This window comes from Lactuca serriola, chromosome 1 (assembly GCF_051521515.1).
Source record: "Lactuca serriola cultivar US96UC23 chromosome 1, Lser_US96UC23_V15, whole genome shotgun sequence".
Classification (NCBI taxonomy): Eukaryota; Viridiplantae; Streptophyta; class Magnoliopsida; order Asterales; family Asteraceae; genus Lactuca; species Lactuca serriola.
The window spans coordinates 207,856,174-207,866,014 of record NC_136408.1 but is presented as its reverse complement, the minus strand read 5'-3'; the positions used below and the strand labels follow the sequence as shown (position 1 = coordinate 207,866,014).

General features: G+C 50.7%; 29 non-coding genes across 29 annotated transcripts; all 29 read right to left on the bottom strand.

The window, feature by feature from the left end:
* Positions 1–173: 173 nt before the first annotated feature.
* LOC145083431 (5S ribosomal RNA) lies at positions 174–292 on the bottom strand. The gene has a single exon (XR_013697908.1). It is a non-coding gene; the product is annotated as a 5S ribosomal RNA (ribosomal RNA).
* A 219-nt stretch (positions 293–511) lies between these two features.
* On the bottom strand, positions 512–630 carry LOC145081979 (5S ribosomal RNA). The gene has a single exon (XR_013696519.1). It is a non-coding gene; the product is annotated as a 5S ribosomal RNA (ribosomal RNA).
* A 217-nt stretch (positions 631–847) lies between these two features.
* Positions 848–966, bottom strand: LOC145082681 (5S ribosomal RNA). The gene has a single exon (XR_013697185.1). It is a non-coding gene; the product is annotated as a 5S ribosomal RNA (ribosomal RNA).
* Positions 967–1,184: 218 nt separating this feature from the next.
* LOC145082680 (5S ribosomal RNA) lies at positions 1,185–1,303 on the bottom strand. Its single transcript, XR_013697184.1, has one exon. It is a non-coding gene; the product is annotated as a 5S ribosomal RNA (ribosomal RNA).
* Positions 1,304–1,521: 218 nt separating this feature from the next.
* On the bottom strand, positions 1,522–1,640 carry LOC145082679 (5S ribosomal RNA). The gene has a single exon (XR_013697183.1). It is a non-coding gene; the product is annotated as a 5S ribosomal RNA (ribosomal RNA).
* A 218-nt stretch (positions 1,641–1,858) lies between these two features.
* Positions 1,859–1,977, bottom strand: LOC145082678 (5S ribosomal RNA). The gene has a single exon (XR_013697182.1). It is a non-coding gene; the product is annotated as a 5S ribosomal RNA (ribosomal RNA).
* Positions 1,978–2,195: 218 nt separating this feature from the next.
* LOC145081285 (5S ribosomal RNA) lies at positions 2,196–2,314 on the bottom strand. The gene has a single exon (XR_013695849.1). It is a non-coding gene; the product is annotated as a 5S ribosomal RNA (ribosomal RNA).
* Positions 2,315–2,532: 218 nt separating this feature from the next.
* On the bottom strand, positions 2,533–2,651 carry LOC145082677 (5S ribosomal RNA). Its single transcript, XR_013697181.1, has one exon. It is a non-coding gene; the product is annotated as a 5S ribosomal RNA (ribosomal RNA).
* A 219-nt stretch (positions 2,652–2,870) lies between these two features.
* LOC145084808 (5S ribosomal RNA) lies at positions 2,871–2,989 on the bottom strand. Its single transcript, XR_013699237.1, has one exon. It is a non-coding gene; the product is annotated as a 5S ribosomal RNA (ribosomal RNA).
* A 216-nt stretch (positions 2,990–3,205) lies between these two features.
* LOC145084868 (5S ribosomal RNA) lies at positions 3,206–3,324 on the bottom strand. Its single transcript, XR_013699294.1, has one exon. It is a non-coding gene; the product is annotated as a 5S ribosomal RNA (ribosomal RNA).
* A 218-nt stretch (positions 3,325–3,542) lies between these two features.
* On the bottom strand, positions 3,543–3,661 carry LOC145082676 (5S ribosomal RNA). Its single transcript, XR_013697180.1, has one exon. It is a non-coding gene; the product is annotated as a 5S ribosomal RNA (ribosomal RNA).
* Positions 3,662–3,880: 219 nt separating this feature from the next.
* Positions 3,881–3,999, bottom strand: LOC145082675 (5S ribosomal RNA). Its single transcript, XR_013697179.1, has one exon. It is a non-coding gene; the product is annotated as a 5S ribosomal RNA (ribosomal RNA).
* A 218-nt stretch (positions 4,000–4,217) lies between these two features.
* LOC145082673 (5S ribosomal RNA) lies at positions 4,218–4,336 on the bottom strand. The gene has a single exon (XR_013697177.1). It is a non-coding gene; the product is annotated as a 5S ribosomal RNA (ribosomal RNA).
* A 220-nt stretch (positions 4,337–4,556) lies between these two features.
* LOC145082672 (5S ribosomal RNA) lies at positions 4,557–4,675 on the bottom strand. The gene has a single exon (XR_013697176.1). It is a non-coding gene; the product is annotated as a 5S ribosomal RNA (ribosomal RNA).
* Positions 4,676–4,894: 219 nt separating this feature from the next.
* On the bottom strand, positions 4,895–5,013 carry LOC145084807 (5S ribosomal RNA). The gene has a single exon (XR_013699236.1). It is a non-coding gene; the product is annotated as a 5S ribosomal RNA (ribosomal RNA).
* A 216-nt stretch (positions 5,014–5,229) lies between these two features.
* On the bottom strand, positions 5,230–5,348 carry LOC145084867 (5S ribosomal RNA). Its single transcript, XR_013699293.1, has one exon. It is a non-coding gene; the product is annotated as a 5S ribosomal RNA (ribosomal RNA).
* Positions 5,349–5,565: 217 nt separating this feature from the next.
* LOC145082671 (5S ribosomal RNA) lies at positions 5,566–5,684 on the bottom strand. The gene has a single exon (XR_013697175.1). It is a non-coding gene; the product is annotated as a 5S ribosomal RNA (ribosomal RNA).
* A 218-nt stretch (positions 5,685–5,902) lies between these two features.
* LOC145082670 (5S ribosomal RNA) lies at positions 5,903–6,021 on the bottom strand. The gene has a single exon (XR_013697174.1). It is a non-coding gene; the product is annotated as a 5S ribosomal RNA (ribosomal RNA).
* Positions 6,022–6,239: 218 nt separating this feature from the next.
* On the bottom strand, positions 6,240–6,358 carry LOC145082669 (5S ribosomal RNA). The gene has a single exon (XR_013697173.1). It is a non-coding gene; the product is annotated as a 5S ribosomal RNA (ribosomal RNA).
* Positions 6,359–6,576: 218 nt separating this feature from the next.
* On the bottom strand, positions 6,577–6,695 carry LOC145082667 (5S ribosomal RNA). The gene has a single exon (XR_013697172.1). It is a non-coding gene; the product is annotated as a 5S ribosomal RNA (ribosomal RNA).
* Positions 6,696–6,913: 218 nt separating this feature from the next.
* On the bottom strand, positions 6,914–7,032 carry LOC145082666 (5S ribosomal RNA). Its single transcript, XR_013697171.1, has one exon. It is a non-coding gene; the product is annotated as a 5S ribosomal RNA (ribosomal RNA).
* A 218-nt stretch (positions 7,033–7,250) lies between these two features.
* Positions 7,251–7,369, bottom strand: LOC145082665 (5S ribosomal RNA). Its single transcript, XR_013697170.1, has one exon. It is a non-coding gene; the product is annotated as a 5S ribosomal RNA (ribosomal RNA).
* A 219-nt stretch (positions 7,370–7,588) lies between these two features.
* LOC145084805 (5S ribosomal RNA) lies at positions 7,589–7,707 on the bottom strand. Its single transcript, XR_013699234.1, has one exon. It is a non-coding gene; the product is annotated as a 5S ribosomal RNA (ribosomal RNA).
* Positions 7,708–7,923: 216 nt separating this feature from the next.
* On the bottom strand, positions 7,924–8,042 carry LOC145085280 (5S ribosomal RNA). The gene has a single exon (XR_013699687.1). It is a non-coding gene; the product is annotated as a 5S ribosomal RNA (ribosomal RNA).
* A 217-nt stretch (positions 8,043–8,259) lies between these two features.
* On the bottom strand, positions 8,260–8,378 carry LOC145082664 (5S ribosomal RNA). The gene has a single exon (XR_013697169.1). It is a non-coding gene; the product is annotated as a 5S ribosomal RNA (ribosomal RNA).
* Positions 8,379–8,596: 218 nt separating this feature from the next.
* LOC145082663 (5S ribosomal RNA) lies at positions 8,597–8,715 on the bottom strand. The gene has a single exon (XR_013697168.1). It is a non-coding gene; the product is annotated as a 5S ribosomal RNA (ribosomal RNA).
* Positions 8,716–8,933: 218 nt separating this feature from the next.
* On the bottom strand, positions 8,934–9,052 carry LOC145082661 (5S ribosomal RNA). The gene has a single exon (XR_013697166.1). It is a non-coding gene; the product is annotated as a 5S ribosomal RNA (ribosomal RNA).
* Positions 9,053–9,270: 218 nt separating this feature from the next.
* On the bottom strand, positions 9,271–9,389 carry LOC145083266 (5S ribosomal RNA). The gene has a single exon (XR_013697744.1). It is a non-coding gene; the product is annotated as a 5S ribosomal RNA (ribosomal RNA).
* Positions 9,390–9,607: 218 nt separating this feature from the next.
* Positions 9,608–9,726, bottom strand: LOC145084579 (5S ribosomal RNA). The gene has a single exon (XR_013699020.1). It is a non-coding gene; the product is annotated as a 5S ribosomal RNA (ribosomal RNA).
* Between the last annotated feature and the right edge of the window lie 115 nt (positions 9,727–9,841).

Below are 9,841 nucleotides of genomic sequence, written 5' to 3'. Positions count from 1 at the left end.
AACGTCGTTTGCTTTCGTACGCTAGGCGTGGGACCCACGTGAGGGATCGGCTCCGTTCGGGAAACGCGGAAACAATCAACGATGAACCGGATGCCGCCCGAGCATAGACATAGCAAGAAAGAAAAAAAAAACGCACCTAAAACCTAAAAAAACGCAAACGGGCAACGAAAAAGGGGGTGCAACACGAGGACTTCCCAGGGGGTCACCCATCCTAGTACTACTCTCGCCCAAGCACGCTTAACTGCGGAGTTCTGATGGGATCCGGTGCATTAGTGCTGGTATGATCGCACCAGAAATACTATCCATGCTTATTGTTTTTATGTCTTACAAGACGCAGAACGTCGTTTGCTTTCGAACGCGAGGCGTGGGACCCACGTGAGGGATCGGCTCCGTTCGGGAAACGCGGAAACAATCAACGATGAACCGGATGCCGCCCGAGCATAGACATAGCAAGAAAGAAAAAAAAAAACGCACCTAAAACCTAAAAAAACGCAAACGGGCAACGAAAAAGGGGGTGCAACACGAGAACTTCCCAGGGGGTCACCCATCCTAGTACTACTCTCGCCCAAGCACGCTTAACTGCGGAGTTCTGATGGGATCCGGTGCATTAGTGCTGGTATGATCGCACCCGAAATACTATCCATGCTTATTGTTTTTATGTCTTACAAGACGCAGAACGTCGTTTGCTTTCGAACGCGAGGCGTGGGACCCACGTGAGGGATCGGCTCCGTTCGGGAAACGCGGAAACAATCAACGATGAACCGGATGCCGCCCGAGCATAGACATAGCAAGAAAGAAAAAAAAACGCACCTAAAACCTAAAAAAAAGCAAACGGGCAACGAAAAAGGGGGTGCAACACGAGGACTTCCCAGGGGGTCACCCATCCTAGTACTACTCTCGCCCAAGCACGCTTAACTGCGGAGTTCTGATGGGATCCGGTGCATTAGTGCTGGTATGATCGCACCCGAAATACTATCCATGCTTATTGTTTTTATGTCTTACAAGACGCAGAACGTCGTTTGCTTTCGAACGCGAGGCGTGGGACCCACGTGAGGGATCGGCTCCGTTCGGGAAACGCGGAAACAATCAACGATGAACCGGATGCCGCCCGAGCATAGACATAGCAAGAAAGAAAAAAAAAACGCACCTAAAACCTAAAAAAACGCAAACGGGCAACGAAAAAGGGGGTGCAACACGAGGACTTCCCAGGGGGTCACCCATCCTAGTACTACTCTCGCCCAAGCACGCTTAACTGCGGAGTTCTGATGGGATCCGGTGCATTAGTGCTGGTATGATCGCACCCGAAATACTATCCATGCTTATTGTTTTTATGTCTTACAAGACGCAGAACGTCGTTTGCTTTCGAACGCGAGGCGTGGGACCCACGTGAGGGATCGGCTCCGTTCGGGAAACGCGGAAACAATCAACGATGAACCGGATGCCGCCCGAGCATAGACATAGCAAGAAAGAAAAAAAAAACGCACCTAAAACCTAAAAAAACGCAAACGGGCAACGAAAAAGGGGGTGCAACACGAGGACTTCCCAGGGGGTCACCCATCCTAGTACTACTCTCGCCCAAGCACGCTTAACTGCGGAGTTCTGATGGGATCCGGTGCATTAGTGCTGGTATGATCGCACCCGAAATACTATCCATGCTTATTGTTTTTACGTCTTACAAGACGCAGAACGTCGTTTGCTTTCGTACGCGAGGCGTGGGACCCACGTGAGGGATCGGCTCCGTTCGGGAAACGCGGAAACAATCAACGATGAACCGGATGCCGCCCGAGCATAGACATAGCAAGAAAGAGAAAAAAAACGCACCTAAAACCTAAAAAAACGCAAACGGGCAACGAAAAAGGGGGTGCAACACGAGGACTTCCCAGGGGGTCACCCATCCTAGTACTACTCTCGCCCAAGCACGCTTAACTGCGGAGTTCTGATGGGATCCGGTGCATTAGTGCTGGTATGATCGCACCCGAAATACTATCCATGCTTATTGTTTTTATGTCTTACAAGACGCAGAACGTCGTTTGCTTTCGTACGCGAGGCGTGGGACCCACGTGAGGGATCGGCTCCGTTCGGGAAACGCGGAAACAATCAACGATGAACCGGATGCCGCCCGAGCATAGACATAGCAAGAAAGAAAAAAAAAACGCACCTAAAACCTAAAAAAACGCAAACGGGCAACGAAAAAGGGGGTGCAACACGAGGACTTCCCAGGAGGTCACCCATCCTAGTACTACTCTCGCCCAAGCACGCTTAACTGCGGAGTTCTGATGGGATCCGGTGCATTAGTGCTGGTATGATCGCACCCGAAATACTATCCATGCTTATTGTTTTTATGTCTTACAAGACGCAGAACGTCGTTTGCTTTCGAACGCGAGGCGTGGGACCCACGTGAGGGATCGGCTCCGTTCGGGAAACGCGGAAACAATCAACGATGAACCGGATGCCGCCCGAGCATAGACATAGCAAGAAAGAAAAAAAAAACGCACCTAAAACCTAAAAAAACGCAAACGGGCAACGAAAAAGGGGGTGCAACACGAGGACTTCCCAGGGGGTCACCCATCCTAGTACTACTCTCGCCCAAGCACGCTTAACTGCGGAGTTCTGATGGGATCCGGTGCATTAGTGCTGGTATGATCGCACCCGAAATACTATCCATGCTTATTGTTTTTATGTCTTACAAGACGCAGAACGTCGTTTGCTTTCGAACGCGAGGCGTCGGACCCACGTGAGGGATCGGCTCCGTTCGGGAAACGCGGAAACAATCAACGATGAACCGGATGCCGCCCGAGCATAGACATAGCAAGAAAGAAATAAAAAAACGCACCTAAAACCTAAAAAAACGCAAACGGGCAACGAAAAAGGGGGTGCAACACGAGGACTTCCTAGGGGGTCACCCATCCTAGTACTACTCTCGCCCAAGCACGCTTAACTGCGGAGTTCTGATGGGATCTGGTGCATTAGTGCTGGTATGATCGCACCCGAAATACTATCCATGCTTATTGTTTTTATGTCTTACAAGACGCAGAACGTCGTTTGCTTTCGTACGCGAGGCGTGGGACCCACGTGAGGGATCGGCTCCGTTCGGGAAACGCGGAAACAATCAACGATGAACCGGATGCCGCCCGAGCATAGACATAGCAAGAAAGAAAAAAAACGCACCTAAAACCTAAAAAAACGCAAACGGGCAACGAAAAAGGGGGTGCAACACGAGGACTTCCCAGGGGGTCACACATCCTAGTACTACTCTCGCCCAAGCACGCTTAACTGCGGAGTTCTGATGGGATCCGGTGCATTAGTGCTGGTATGATCGCACCCGAAATACTATCCATGCTTATTGTTTTTATGTCTTACAAGACGCAGAACGTCGTTTGCTTTCGAACGCGAGGCGTGGGACCCACGTGAGGGATCGGCTCCGTTCGGGAAACGCGGAAACAATCAACGATGAACCGGATGCCGCCCGAGCATAGACATAGCAAGAAAGAAAAAAAAAACGCACCTAAAACCTAAAAAAACGCAAACGGGCAACGAAAAAGGGGGTGCAACACGAGGACTTCCCAGGGGGTCACCCATCCTAGTACTACTCTCGCCCAAGCACGCTTAACTGCGGAGTTCTGATGGGATCCGGTGCATTAGTGCTGGTATGATCGCACCCGAAATACTATCCATGCTTATTGTTTTTACGTCTTACAAGACGCAGAACGTCGTTTGCTTTCGTACGCGAGGCGTGGGACCCACGTGAGGGATCGGCTCCGTTCGGGAAACGCGGAAACAATCAACGATGAACCGGATGCCGCCCGAGCATAGACATAGCAAGAAAGAAAAAAAAAAACGCACCTAAAACCTAAAAAAACGCAAACGGGCAACGAAAAAGGGGGTGCAACACGAGGACTTCCCAGGGGGTCACCCATCCTAGTACTACTCTCGCCCAAGCACGCTTAACTGCGGAGTTCTGATGGGATCCGGTGCATTAGTGCTGGTATGATCGCACCCGAAATACTATCCATGCTTATTGTTTTTATGTCTTACAAGACGCAGAACGTCGTTTGCTTTCGTACGCGAGGCGTGGGACCCACGTGAGGGATCGGCTCCGTTCGGGAAACGCGGAAACAATCAACGATGAACCGGATGCCGCCCGAGCATAGACATAGCAAGAAAGAAAAAAAAAACGCACCTAAAACCTAAAAAAACGCAAACGGGCAACGAAAAAGGGGGTGCAACACGAGGACTTCCCAGGGGGTCACCCATCCTAGTACTACTCTCGCCCAAGCACGCTTAACTGCGGAGTTCTGATGGGATCCGGTGCATTAGTGCTGGTATGATCGCACCCGAAATACTATCCATGCTTATTGTTTTTATGTCTTACAAGACGCAGAACGTCGTTTGCTTTCGAACGCGAGGCGTGGGACCCACGTGAGGGATCGGCTCCGTTCGGGAAACGCGGAAACAATCAACGATGAACCGGATGCCGCCCGAGCATAGACATAGCAAGAAAGAAAAAAAAAAAACGCACCTAAAACCTAAAAAAACGCAAACGGGCAACGAAAAAGGGGGTGCAACACGAGGACTTCCCAGGGGGTCACCCATCCTAGTACTACTCTCGCCCAAGCACGCTTAACTGCGGAGTTCTGATGGGATCCGGTGCATTAGTGCTGGTATGATCGCACCCGAAATACTATCCATGCTTATTGTTTTTATGTCTTACAAGACGCAGAACGTCGTTTGCTTTCGAACGCGAGGCGTCGGACCCACGTGAGGGATCGGCTCCGTTCGGGAAACGCGGAAACAATCAACGATGAACCGGATGCCGCCCGAGCATAGACATAGCAAGAAAGAAATAAAAAAACGCACCTAAAACCTAAAAAAACGCAAACGGGCAACGAAAAAGGGGGTGCAACACGAGGACTTCCTAGGGGGTCACCCATCCTAGTACTACTCTCGCCCAAGCACGCTTAACTGCGGAGTTCTGATGGGATCTGGTGCATTAGTGCTGGTATGATCGCACCCGAAATACTATCCATGCTTATTGTTTTTATGTCTTACAAGACGCAGAACGTCGTTTGCTTTCGTACGCGAGGCGTGGGACCCACGTGAGGGATCGGCTCCGTTCGGGAAACGCGGAAACAATCAACGATGAACCGGATGCCGCCCGAGCATAGACATAGCAAGAAAGAAAAAAAACGCACCTAAAACCTAAAAAAACGCAAACGGGCAACGAAAAAGGGGGTGCAACACGAGGACTTCCCAGGGGGTCACACATCCTAGTACTACTCTCGCCCAAGCACGCTTAACTGCGGAGTTCTGATGGGATCCGGTGCATTAGTGCTGGTATGATCGCACCCGAAATACTATCCATGCTTATTGTTTTTATGTCTTACAAGACGCAGAACGTCGTTTGCTTTCGAACGCGAGGCGTGGGACCCACGTGAGGGATCGGCTCCGTTCGGGAAACGCGGAAACAATCAACGATGAACCGGATGCCGCCCGAGCATAGACATAGCAAGAAAGAAAAAAAAACGCACCTAAAACCTAAAAAAACGCAAACGGGCAACGAAAAAGGGGGTGCAACACGAGGACTTCCCAGGGGGTCACCCATCCTAGTACTACTCTCGCCCAAGCACGCTTAACTGCGGAGTTCTGATGGGATCCGGTGCATTAGTGCTGGTATGATCGCACCCGAAATACTATCCATGCTTATTGTTTTTATGTCTTACAAGACGCAGAACGTCGTTTGCTTTCGTACGCGAGGCGTGGGACCCACGTGAGGGATCGGCTCCGTTCGGGAAACGCGGAAACAATCAACGATGAACCGGATGCCGCCCGAGCATAGACATAGCAAGAAAGAAAAAAAAAACGCACCTAAAACCTAAAAAAACGCAAACGGGCAACGAAAAAGGGGGTGCAACACGAGGACTTCCCAGGGGGTCACCCATCCTAGTACTACTCTCGCCCAAGCACGCTTAACTGCGGAGTTCTGATGGGATCCGGTGCATTAGTGCTGGTATGATCGCACCCGAAATACTATCCATGCTTATTGTTTTTATGTCTTACAAGACGCAGAACGTCGTTTGCTTTCGTACGCGAGGCGTGGGACCCACGTGAGGGATCGGCTCCGTTCGGGAAACGCGGAAACAATCAACGATGAACCGGATGCCGCCCGAGCATAGACATAGCAAGAAAGAAAAAAAAAACGCACCTAAAACCTAAAAAAACGCAAACGGGCAACGAAAAAGGGGGTGCAACACGAGGACTTCCCAGGGGGTCACCCATCCTAGTACTACTCTCGCCCAAGCACGCTTAACTGCGGAGTTCTGATGGGATCCGGTGCATTAGTGCTGGTATGATCGCACCCGAAATACTATCCATGCTTATTGTTTTTATGTCTTACAAGACGCAGAACGTCGTTTGCTTTCGAACGCGAGGCGTGGGACCCACGTGAGGGATCGGCTCCGTTCGGGAAACGCGGAAACAATCAACGATGAACCGGATGCCGCCCGAGCATAGACATAGCAAGAAAGAAAAAAAAAACGCACCTAAAACCTAAAAAAACGCAAACGGGCAACGAAAAAGGGGGTGCAACACGAGGACTTCCCAGGGGGTCACCCATCCTAGTACTACTCTCGCCCAAGCACGCTTAACTGCGGAGTTCTGATGGGATCCGGTGCATTAGTGCTGGTATGATCGCACCCGAAATACTATCCATGCTTATTGTTTTTATGTCTTACAAGACGCAGAACGTCGTTTGCTTTCGTACGCGAGGCGTGGGACCCACGTGAGGGATCGGCTCCGTTCGGGAAACGCGGAAACAATCAACGATGAACCGGATGCCGCCCGAGCATAGACATAGCAAGAAAGAAAAAAAAAACGCACCTAAAACCTAAAAAAACGCAAACGGGCAACGAAAAAGGGGGTGCAACACGAGGACTTCCCAGGGGGTCACCCATCCTAGTACTACTCTCGCCCAAGCACGCTTAACTGCGGAGTTCTGATGGGATCCGGTGCATTAGTGCTGGTATGATCGCACCCGAAATACTATCCATGCTTATTGTTTTTATGTCTTACAAGACGCAGAACGTCGTTTGCTTTCGAACGCGAGGCGTGGGACCCACGTGAGGGATCGGCTCCGTTCGGGAAACGCGGAAACAATCAACGATGAACCGGATGCCGCCCGAGCATAGACATAGCAAGAAAGAAAAAAAAAACGCACCTAAAACCTAAAAAAACGCAAACGGGCAACGAAAAAGGGGGTGCAACACGAGGACTTCCCAGGGGGTCACCCATCCTAGTACTACTCTCGCCCAAGCACGCTTAACTGCGGAGTTCTGATGGGATCCGGTGCATTAGTGCTGGTATGATCGCACCCGAAATACTATCCATGCTTATTGTTTTTATGTCTTACAAGACGCAGAACGTCGTTTGCTTTCGAACGCGAGGCGTCGGACCCACGTGAGGGATCGGCTCCGTTCGGGAAACGCGGAAACAATCAACGATGAACCGGATGCCGCCCGAGCATAGACATAGCAAGAAAGAAATAAAAAAACGCACCTAAAACCTAAAAAAACGCAAACGGGCAACGAAAAAGGGGGTGCAACACGAGGACTTCCTAGGGGGTCACCCATCCTAGTACTACTCTCGCCCAAGCACGCTTAACTGCGGAGTTCTGATGGGATCTGGTGCATTAGTGCTGGTATGATCGCACCCGAAATACTATCCATGCTTATTGTTTTTATGTCTTACAAGACGCAGAACGTCGTTTGCTTTCGTACGCGAGGCGTGGGACCCACGTGAGGGATCGGCTCCGTTCGGGAAACGCGGAAACAATCAACGATGAACCGGATGCCGCCCGAGCATAGACATAGCAAGAAAGAAAAAAAACGCACCTAAAACCTAAAAAAACGCAAACGGGCAACGAAAAAGGGGGTGCAACACGAGGACTTCCCAGGGGGTCACACATCCTAGTACTACTCTCGCCCAAGCACGCTTAACTGCAGAGTTCTGATGGGATCCGGTGCATTAGTGCTGGTATGATCGCACCCGAAATACTATCCATGCTTATTGTTTTTATGTCTTACAAGACGCAGAACGTCGTTTGCTTTCGAACGCGAGGCGTGGGACCCACGTGAGGGATCGGCTCCGTTCGGGAAACGCGGAAACAATCAACGATGAACCGGATGCCGCCCGAGCATAGACATAGCAAGAAAGAAAAAAAAACGCACCTAAAACCTAAAAAAACGCAAACGGGCAACGAAAAAGGGGGTGCAACACGAGGACTTCCCAGGGGGTCACCCATCCTAGTACTACTCTCGCCCAAGCACGCTTAACTGCGGAGTTCTGATGGGATCCGGTGCATTAGTGCTGGTATGATCGCACCCGAAATACTATCCATGCTTATTGTTTTTATGTCTTACAAGACGCAGAACGTCGTTTGCTTTCGTACGCGAGGCGTGGGACCCACGTGAGGGATCGGCTCCGTTCGGGAAACGCGGAAACAATCAACGATGAACCGGATGCCGCCCGAGCATAGACATAGCAAGAAAGAAAAAAAAAACGCACCTAAAACCTAAAAAAACACAAACGGGCAACGAAAAAGGGGGTGCAACACGAGGACTTCCCAGGGGGTCACCCATCCTAGTACTACTCTCGCCCAAGCACGCTTAACTGCGGAGTTCTGATGGGATCCGGTGCATTAGTGCTGGTATGATCGCACCCGAAATACTATCCATGCTTATTGTTTTTATGTCTTACAAGACGCAGAACGTCGTTTGCTTTCGTACGCGAGGCGTGGGACCCACGTGAGGGATCGGCTCCGTTCGGGAAACGCGGAAACAATCAACGATGAACCGGATGCCGCCCGAGCATAGACATAGCAAGAAAGAAAAAAAAAACGCACCTAAAACCTAAAAAAACGCAAACGGGCAACGAAAAAGGGGGTGCAACACGAGGACTTCCCAGGGGGTCACCCATCCTAGTACTACTCTCGCCCAAGCACGCTTAACTGCGGAGTTCTGATGGGATCCGGTGCATTAGTGCTGGTATGATCGCACCCGAAATACTATCCATGCTTATTGTTTTTATGTCTTACAAGACGCAGAACGTCGTTTGCTTTCGAACGCGAGGCGTCGGACCCACGTGAGGGATCGGCTCCGTTCGGGAAACGCGGAAACAATCAACGATGAACCGGATGCCGCCCGAGCATAGACATAGCAAGAAAGAAAAAAAAAACGCACCTAAAACCTAAAAAAACGCAAACGGGCAACGAAAAAGGGGGTGCAACACGAGGACTTCCCAGGGGGTCACCCATCCTAGTACTACTCTCGCCCAAGCACGCTTAACTGCGGAGTTCTGATGGGATCCGGTGCATTAGCGCTGGTATGATCGCACCCGAAATACTATCCATGCTTATTGTTTTTATGTCTTACAAGACGCAGAACGTCGTTTGCTTTCGAACGCGAGGCGTGGGACCCACGTGAGGGATCGGCTCCGTTCGGGAAACGCGGAAACAATCAACGATGAACCGGATGCCGCCCGAGCATAGACATAGCAAGAAAGAAAAAAAAAACGCACCTAAAACCTAAAAAAACGCAAACGGGCAACGAAAAAGGGGGTGCAACACGAGGACTTCCCAGGGGGTCACCCATCCTAGTACTACTCTCGCCTAAGCACGCTTAACTGCGGAGTTCTGATGGGATCCGGTGCATTAGTGCTGGTATGATCGCACCCGAAATACTATCCATGCTTATTGTTTTTATGTCTTACAAGACGCAGAACGTCGTTTGCTTTCGAACGCGAGGCGTCGGACCCACGTGAGGGATCGGCTCCGTTCGGGAAACGCGGA